The sequence below is a fragment of the Aquarana catesbeiana genome, linkage group LG02 (assembly GCF_042186555.1).
Source record: "Aquarana catesbeiana isolate 2022-GZ linkage group LG02, ASM4218655v1, whole genome shotgun sequence".
Taxonomy (NCBI): Eukaryota; Metazoa; Chordata; class Amphibia; order Anura; family Ranidae; genus Aquarana; species Aquarana catesbeiana.
In genome coordinates, this window is record NC_133325.1 from 391,061,761 (window position 1) to 391,072,157 (window position 10,397).

A 10,397-nucleotide genomic window follows, 5' to 3' on the forward strand; every position below is an offset into this window, starting at 1 on the left:
ATCAATGAATATTAAAATTTCACTCAACCGAGAAACATAAGGGCAAAAACACAAGGGGTTATATTGTATGTATGTCCAAATATGGACATTAGACAATTCTAATACAACATCAATTCCTCTCGCCCAGATTGAAATTTATAAAGTATCATTCCATCCAAGGAGAGACCTCAATTGACACAATTCCAATCTTACACTCTACATGTTTCGTGGGGAACTCTTCAGGAGTATAGTTCAAGAAGCATATTAACTTCTAAAAAAATATGTAAAATGGTTCTATTGTAAGCCTTTTTAATGTAGTTTTGGTATATGACTTCACCTGACAATGTATATAATTTACTGTTAGAAGATCCTTCTTTGGGTCAGTTGTTGGCTGTTACAACTTCTGGTTTGTCATGTGATTAACCATTCATTTCTTATGATACAGTAGAGTGATCCTGCAGGTTGTGTTCTGTCTTCAGGAACCAAAGACTTTCAAGTGGAGGGAGGATGTAGCAATGTAGTCTACAATTCTAAAGCATAGCGATTCCCCGTCATTTCTATGTACTGTATTGTTCCTCTAGTGCCCAGCGTCACTAGCTGACATCATATCTGTGAGTCAAACTAAAGGGATTGTGGGATTAGTAGTTCCTCAGAATGGAAACTGCTCCGTATGACTATGCACCTGGACTACATATCCCGGGGATCTTTGCTACCATCAGGGAGAATGCTGGGAGGATCTATAAAAGAAGCCAGAGACTCGCCCCACACTCTCTTCCTTCTGGGCCTGGTGTGTGACAGACCTCTCTGTACAGAGAGGGTGAGGTCGAGGCCTACCACGCGGTGTACAAAATTCCAACCTGGCTGAGAAGGGCCCATTATTGTTTGCTGTTCATCAGACATCTATCCAGCACCTCTCTGATCGTCTGACAACCCGCACTTCGTGCTTCGCATCAGACGCCTCTATGGGAACTGCTGTTCTTAAGGCCTTGAATCGGCCTGGTCGTTGGTGAGAGGTCAAATGTGATTGGACATGTCACCTCCTCCGCACTAATTTATACAGTCAAGATTAATTGGATATCCAATCCATTCCAATCCTCGCCAACTCCAAATATGGAGCCAAACATTTGCATTATCAATTTAAACCTTAATAACTTATTTCTCAACTCACAAAAATGGTCAAAAAAGCCCAATCTAAGAACAAAGAAGGAAGCTAGATATCTGGTCTCGGAAGCACCCAGACTACCGTTTTTTTAATCAGTTTCCAAAAATCCATAAGAATAGTCTATGCCCCCTTGGATACCCATAATGAGTAGTATTGATTCCATTTTCTCCAGTATAGGGAAGTACATAGACTATTTCTTACAGCCTATAGTTTCAGCTTGCCCTTCATACCTTAGGGATAGTAAACATTTCATGAATCTTCTTCAGGATGTTCCCACCAGGGATGACACAGTACTTGTCACATTGATGTCGAATCATTGTATACTAGTCTCAAACATGGTGATGTTATTGCCACCACTAAGAAGGTTTTAGACACATACAGATCTAAAGACCCGTCAGAAAAGTTTCATCATGTCCTTGTTGGACCTGGCCATGACCAATAACTATTTCTGGCAGGAGGGTTCACATTGCAATCAGGTAAAGGGTGTGGCTATGGGGGCAAAGTATGCCCCCAGTGTAGCCAACCTTTTACTAGCACAGTGGGAAGAAGAAGTTATATATCCCGGACACATCCCAGAGGTGGGTTTATATAAACGGCATATTGACAAAATCGTCATCCTGTGGAATGGCAGTATCGATAGACTAACAGATTTCCTCACTCAACTGAACACTAATGAATATGGGCTAGGATTCACTGGAACTTGGGACCACCACCAGATCAGTTTCCTAGATTTGGTACTTACCAAATCCAGGGGTGGTAATGAAGTAGGAATGGGGATCAGGTTATATGGCCATGGTTATGTGTGTAGTAAGACTGATTTAGAATTTCAGCTAAGAAGCCATTCCTATATACTATGCTAAGAACATTTTATGAGATCTGTAAAATTTGTTACAGGCTGTGGTTAAGACACTGAATTCACCCTTTCACCCCCCTTAACACAGACACCTGTGTTTAGCACACTGATACACACTTTCCTATAGCTAGCAAATGTCAAGCTGATTAGTAGGAAAGATAAGGAACCGCAAGAACAAAAAAACCTGCAAACTTTGCAAGAGTACAAAAAGAATTGCTTTGCTAAATTGCTTTGCACCAATAAGAGTAGGTTGACTGCTTAAAAGGGTTAAAAGGTTAGAATGTCTTATAACGGAAATGTATTGTCTGTTCGCTTGTGACGTAATGTGATGGAAGTTATATGTACACTGAATTGACTGTATCGGACACTTCTTGGCGTGTAGACATTAGTCGGGCCAGGAGTGTCCATTCTTGCTGGCCAGAAGAGTGGAATAAATCTCGCATACCAGAAGTTCATTGTCCAGCAGTCATTACCAATATTCTTCTACTTCATTTGGTGCATTTGGCCGTGAGGGGGGAATATCGGTGTGACCTGTTGAGGCAGGTGGCACTGTTTTTCCACCAGACCTACAAGGAATGGTCCGAGAGGCCAGCCCTGTGGGCTATATCGTAGTCTCAAAAGGCGCCTTCTAGAACTGTTATCTAGGAGACTGCGCTGTGTCCCATTTGGTGGCCTGCTGTGGACGACCTTCGTAGCGTCAAAAGGACCTGGGAATCCGAGAAGTAGATAGCTGGAGCTCCAACGGGAACAGGTGAGAGTCTTTTACTTCTGTTTTTGGATAACAGTCATAGGGACAGCCAGCCAGCCTCTCGACGGATCGAGAGAAGGGAAGCCTGATCACCTTCCGAGAGAGACGTCCGTTCAGATGATTGTGCATCTTTCGGACGAATCCTCAGTCAGTCAGTAATTTTTGGGTGGGAGTGTCTGGTATGATTGATGTGTGTATGAGACATCACTTTGTGGTGAAGTGACCGGGTCCTCTTTTAAGTGCGGTTTCTGGCCGGGAGACCGCGCCCAGGCCACTGACCGAGGGAAGCGTTGTCTATTGTTCCTACTTGTGTCGAGGATTCAGACCCCTTACTGAATTCTCATCATCTACCCTACCCTCTGTGTCTGTCTTGGTGTCTGTTAGGTTATAAGAATGGGTGGGAAACATAGTGTTGAATCTCCCCTACAAACCATGACCTCCAACTTTAGGAAGGGATTTGCTAAGAACTGCAATTTAAAACTTAGCCCTGAGAAATTGATAACATTGTGTGAGAAAGATTGGCCCTGCTATGGAGCGCGGTGGCCCCCACAGGGAACCCTTGACTTAGAGACCATTGACTGATTATTTGAGAATATTATGTCAGACTCACAGAAACATGACCAAGACGCACCTTCCAGGAGGAATATCCGTCCAGATGATTGTGCATCCCTCGAATAAATCCTCAGCCAGTCAGGAGGACTGTTCGTTCGGATGATTGTGCATCTCTCGGATAAATCCTCAGCCAGTCAGGAGGACTGTTCGTTCGGATGATTGTGCATCCCTCGAATAAATCCTCAGCCAGTCAGGAGGAATATCCGTCCAGATGATTGTGCATCTCTGGGATAAATCCTCGGCCAGTCAGTCAGGAGGAATGTTCGTCCAGATGATTGCGCATCTTTCGGACAAATCCTCAGTCAGTCAGTCAGTCAGTAAGCTAGGGGAAAACGTCCGTCTGGATGATTGTGCATCCTTTGGACAAATGGGAGATAAAGACCTGCAGTGGATAGAAGCCACAAAAAGAGGAACAGTGTAGAATTATGGTTATGACAAAGAGTAGTACCACTGACAAAACAAACAAGACACATATATTCTCAACCCGAAGAGACAGATCAGCCTCCCCCGTATGTAGATGAACGGACCTCAGATAGAGATGGGTCAGAGCCATGTCCAAATGCCCCGTCCAGTAAACAAGGGGACTCAAGTTGTTGTCCACCTACATCAGATTCAGCAAGTTTGTCAATGCCAAATCTCAGTAAATATACTCCGAACCGTAACACTCTGGGTATAGGCAGGACAGAAATAGGGAACTCAGTAGTAGTCAATGGGCTCCCCAATCAAGTGTCCACTTCCACTCCAAGAAATCCTGATGCAAATAGCCGGACCCTTGCCCCGTCTTTCAACATACCTCTGCAAATGCCCTTAAGAGAACAGGCGGTGGAGGAACATCGGACTCTAGTTTACACCCCTTTTTACCACAACAGATTTACTGAACTGGAAGATTCATAACCCTGCCTACTCTGAGAAGCCTCAAGCCATCACAGATTTGCTCCGGTCAATAACTCAGACCCATAACCCCACTTGGTCGGACTGCCAGCAACTTTTATTGACCCTTTTTAATACTGAGGAGAGACACAGAATTAACCAAGCAGTGCAGAAGTATAAAGGCAAAAGACCCTTCCTATTAGAAAGACTTTGTAGTTTGGGGGGGGGCATCAAGTCCAACATCAGTTCATGTACATGCCGGATTCCCCTATTCCCTTGCTGGGCAGAGATTTACTTGCTAAACTCAGAGCACACATATACTTCCAATCTGACGGATAGGGATAGGCTATCCTAAAATTGCCCCATCCCTTTGAAGCCCGCATACTGCAAGACATCCCGGGACTATGGGCAGAAGACAACCCACCAGGATTAGCCAGACATGTTCCCCCAATCCTTATTGAATTAAAATCAGGAGCCACTCCAGTCAGCCTGAAACAGTACCCAGTCCCTCGAAAAGCCCTAGTAGGAATACAAAAGTACTTAAACAAATTCCTACACTATGGAATTCCAAAACCCTGTCAGTCTCCCTGGAATACACCTCTACTCCCAGCGCAGAAACCCGAAACAGCTCACTGTTGTTCTGTTCAAGACCTCAGAGCGGTCAATCAGGCTGTAATGACCATGCACCCAGCGGTCACTAATGAACTGTTACAATTACTGTGGGAGGCAGGTTATAAGGTGTCCCGGAGAAAGGTGTAATTTTGACAAGAGACTGTAAAGTACCTGGGATTCAGAGTATCACAAGGACAGAGACAATTGGGAGAAGGCAGGAAAGAAGCTGTTTGTCAGATTCCCATCCCGACTACCAGACAGCAAGTACGTGAATTCCTGGGGGTGGCAGGATTCTGCTGAATCTGGATACTGGACTTTGCCATAAAAGCCAGACCCCTCTATGAATCCACAAAGGGGGGAGAAAAGGAACCCTTTCAATGGGGAGAACAACAAAACAGAGCATTAAGACATTAAGGTCTCCCTAATGCAGGTTTCTGGGCTAGGCTTGCCAGACAGCCAAAAAGTCTTCTATTTGTATGTCAGTGAAAAACAAGGAATAGCAGTATGAGTCCTGACACAATACTCTGGGTCTTGGCAGCGCCCTGTAGCATACCTTTCAAAACAACTGGACACTGTAGCTCAGGGATGGCCATCCTGCCTGCGGGCCATTGCAGCAACGGCCCTCCTTGTGGCCGAAGCTGACAAGTTGTCATTGGGTCAGGAGACTTATGTCCGAGTCCCACACCAAGTACAGGCATTAATGGATTACAAGGGAAATCACTGGTTTACTAACAGTCGAATAGTTAAATATCAAGCTATGCTGTGTGAAAATCCTCGTATCCACCTAGAGACTGTAAACACTTTAAACCCAGCCACTCTGCTCCCCACCTCACAAGAACCCCTAACTCATGACTGTCTCCAGGTAATGGATATGCAAGCAGACCAGACTTGAAAGACAGCCCCTTGGAAAATCCAAACGTTGCGTACTTTACTGACGGAAGCAGTTTTGTAAAAGATGTTTATCCCCAGATATAGACTCAGACAATGGCCCTGACTTTGTCCACAAGTGCCTCCAGGAATTAGCAACAGCACTTAAGAATACTTGGAAACTACACACTGCATATAGGCCACAAAGCTCTGGAAAAGTTGAACGAATGAACCGCACGCTCAAGTCACAACTGGCCAAGCTCTGTCAGGAATACCAAATGAAATGGACCTTGATGTTGCCCATTGCTTTACTGAGAATTCGGAGTACCCCAACAAAGAGGACAAATCTGTCCCCTTTTGAGGTACTGTATGGTAGGCCCCCACCCATCATTAGAGGGATAAGAGGAGACTTGCATCAGATAGGAGGGGTTGCTAACCGTGAACTGATACAGAAACTTGGGGAAAGTATGCAGGACATAGGGAAATGGGTTCAAGAGAAACTTCCCATAAGCTTGTTGAACCCAGTACACCCCTTTAAACCAGGAGATACAGTGTGGGTAAAGGAGTGGAACCTAACCCCACTAGGGCCAAAATGGAGAGGTCCTTACACTGTTCTGCTATCTACCCCAACAGCCATTAAGGTAGCCGAGGTGACACCCTGGATACACCACTCTAGGGTAAAGCGAGCTGCTGACCTCACAGACTCCTGGCACAGTACAGTAGACCCCCAAGATCCTTTGAGACTGAGATTGACCAGAGAAATCAGAAGGAAGAACTCCAGCCCTGTGTTCAGCACACCCCTGGAAGCTGCTGAATTTACGCACGGCAGAAGATAGACAGACTGCAGCCCTGCGGCCAACACACTCCTGGAAGCTGCTGGCTCAACGCACGGCGGAAGATAAAGGATATCTACTAAGCTCTGCTCCAACCACAGCCCGGACGCTGGTTGGTCTACGCACAAGCTGAAGCCTGAGGATATTCATCGGTGTAATGTTTACTAAAATCTTTATAACGAGACTGTTGATAGTCATAGCAGTGATACTGGCCGAGCTAAGAAGGGGGGAGGGTAATTCATGTGACCCTTGTATAAAGACCACCAGAGTAGGATCCATAGCTACCAAGATGTTACTGTGGCACTCTCATTATCCATGCAAGGGCACAGAGACTGGTACCTGCATACATAATGGGACTACCTATTCAATGTGCTCTGTGGAAAATCAGATAACCTGTTATAACCCTACTTATGCTCCCTATAAAACTTGGCTAACCGTTCGGAGCTTTAGCTCCACCGGTAAGCTGGTAAACCGTACCCTGATCACCAACTCAAGTATTGCAGAGACAAGTTTTAATTATTTTCTGATTCTCCCTATAGTGTATATGGAGTGAAGGCTATATTGGGGATCGTTGTAGTAATACTCGTAGCATGTCTGCTGCTACCCTGTCTGATTCCCCTTGGGACTAGAATGATCCAGAGTTTCATTGAGGCCACTGTAGAAAGAAAGGCTGCGACCCATATTATGGCTATGTGGAAATACCAGCCATTAACCCCCCAAGACTAAATAAAAATCTCAGTAACATTGGGCTCTGATCCATTAGAAAGCAGAACTGTATGCTATTTAGTGATGCTTAATCTCGCTCATATTAATCGCTATGATTATGATCAAAGGGGGGAATAAAGTAGGAATGGGGATCAGGTTATATGGCCATGGTTATGTGTGTAGTAAGACTGATTTAGAATTTCAGCTAAGAAGCCATTCCTATATACTATGCTAAGAACATTTTATGAGATCTGTAAAATTTGTTACAGGCTGTGGTTAAGACACTGAATTCACCCTTTCACCCCCCTTAACACAGACACCTGTGTTTAGCACACTGATACACACTTTCCTATAGCTAGCAAATGTCAAGCTGATTAGTAAGAAAGATAAGGAAACCGCAAGAACAAAAAAACCTGCAAACTTTGCAAGAGTACAAAAAGAATTGCTTTGCTAAATTGCTTTGCACCAATAAGAGTAGGTTGACTGCTTAAAAGGGTTAAAAGGTTAGAATGTCTTATAACGGAAATGTATTGTCTGTTCGCTTGTGACGTAATGTGATGGAAGTTATATGTACACTGAATTGACTGTATCGGACACTTCTTGGCGTGTAGACATTAGTCGGGCCAGGAGTGTCCATTCTTGCTGGCCAGAAGAGTGGAATAAATCTCGCATACCAGAAGTTCATTGTCCAGCAGTCATTACCAATATTCTTCTACTTCAGTATTACCACAAAAACATTATTAATTATTAAGAAAACTGATAGGAATAAATATATACCAACGGCCAGTTGCCATCACCCCAAATAGTTGGGGGCAATCCCCAAGGGCCAACTCATGCGCATTCATTGCAATTGCACCAGTGCTGAGGATTATGCTCTACAATCAGAGGTGGTGGTGAACACATTTAGAGAGAAGGGCTATAAAGAAGAGGTTCTGATGTCCATTCAAACACAAATATCGGGGCGTGGCTTGGACTTCCATGTGAGAGGACGTGTCTCACAGAGGCTCCAGCATCCTGAACAGAAAACATCCTGAAGTGAGCCCGATCCACCGCTACCATAGACCGGACACTTCGCTCCCGGTGTGGGGCAACACCTACAGCGACACCCGGTCGCTTTACATCCAAAACGGGGGTGTCTGGGAGGATGGAGGAGAGCCGTTCGGCCGGCCGGCATGGCCAAGATGGCGGATCCCCGCTCCCACAGCGTGCAGGGAAGGAATCACAGCTATCAGCAGCTGCACGCCTGGAGAGGTATGCTCACGACACTGGCACTCACAAAACAACACAGCCACATACCTCACATGCAAAGGCAGCAGCCAAGAGTGTCCCACAGCAAACAGCACAGCATGGCATAGAGAAGATGGCCCCTGGAGCAGCAGAACACACAGTGAGGAATCCCCCATACCCCCCTCCTTCCTCTGAAGCAGCCAAAGCTCCAGACACTGAGCACTCTGAGCCTTCCCTGCATGATATACTGACTGCAGTTCACACTTATGGCTCCTCACTAACTGAACTCTCTATTGAAGTCAAAAGCATGAAAGAAGGCATATTACACATAAGGCAAGATATGCAGAAAATAAGAGAGAGAGCCACTGCTCTGGAGGGAAGAGTGAGCACACTAGAGGATGATATACCCCCTCTTGCTCAGGAGATTCACATAACTTCAGCTAAAGCCACAGAAACAGTGAATAGAGTGGAGGATATGGAGAACAGATTGAGAAGGTCAAATATTCGCATTGTTGGTATACCTGAAAAAGCTGAAGGAAAAAACCCCACTGATTTTATTGAAACCTGGCTAGCTGACACATTTGGGAGAAATAACCTTACACCATTCTTTTCTGTTGAAAGAGCCCATAGAGTGCCACTCCGTCCACCGCCACCAGGGGGCAACGACAGACCATTTTTGCTGAAATTACTACATTACAAGGACAGGGATAGTATACTTCGCTTGGCCAGACAGAAACCCAATATGGAAATTCAGGGTGCCAGAGTGTCAATATACCCTGATTTCTCTGCGGCTGTGCAGAAACAAAGAGCAAAATATACTGAGGTCAAAAAGAGACTGCGTGCTCTCTCGGTGATATATTCTATGCTATACCCTGCCAAGTTGAGAGTGGTTGCTGAGGGCACGGTACACTTTTTTGAAAATCCTATGATGGCTACCAATTGGCTGGACAGACACGAGAGGCATTTGCAGGCAGCCATGCGTGGAAATGAACCAGGATGACACAACGCATGAACCCCGTACATTGATTCTGTATGCTCACCTTAGATAAAATGGAGCCCGCAGAGAGTCACAATTGACTTTTTTTTTGGTTTATATTACCAGTGAACCCTATCGTTTAGGACTTTATGGGCACAAGGTCCCAGCCCTCTTTATTACCCCACCAAACGCCCTGCGGGGCACCAATGGAAGGCTTTCCAATGGAAGTTACTTTATTTCAGTTTGTTTTTCTTTTTTCCGTTTTTAAGCCCTGGTTGAATGGGCGCTATATATTTTTGTCGCAAAGCAAGTTTGCTTTGTCGCTGGTTGCAAATCTGCAGAGTGAGACACATGGTACGAGTCACGCAATACATTTTCTACACTTCAGAACTTATACTGCATCATCTGAGTTCATATGCCACAGACCTCCAATACCGGGGGTTGGATCACAACTAGCAACTGCACCAAATGACTAAGCGAACAGAGTCAATTCTCTCATGGAACGTGAGAGGCCTACATGACCCTAAAAAGAGAACTGCCATTTTCACCTCTATCTCACATCGGAACCCCACTGTAATATGTCTGCAAGAGACGCATCTCAATAGAGACACCACCAACCTGTTACACTTATCGAAATATCCTACTCAATACCATTCCACACATACCCGGTATTCAAGGGGTGTGAGTATACTGTTTTCCAGGACTACCTCATTCACAAAAATTGATGCACAAATTGATGTAGAGGGCAGGTTTATTTTTCTTATGGGAACTTGGGAATCACACACCTGTGTGATCATAAATGTATATATACCTCCACCATTTAATTTAACTATAATGCAATGTCTTTCTAGATTTCTGGCAAAATATCCTCGGGTACCGGTATATGTCATGGGAGATTTTAACAGTACTCTGGACATGTCTTTAGATGTGCACAGGAAGTACTGCCCTCAGGG

The 10,397-nt window shown here is 44.9% G+C and overlaps 1 long non-coding RNA gene across 1 annotated transcript; it reads left to right on the forward strand.

Annotated features, from left to right (window-relative positions):
* Window positions 1-2,216: 2,216 nt before the first annotated feature.
* On the forward strand, window positions 2,217-7,920 carry LOC141129933 (uncharacterized). The gene is made up of 2 exons (XR_012241913.1): window positions 2,217-2,745; window positions 6,337-7,920. It is a non-coding gene; the product is annotated as an uncharacterized lncRNA (long non-coding RNA).
* Window positions 7,921-10,397: the final 2,477 nt, after the last annotated feature.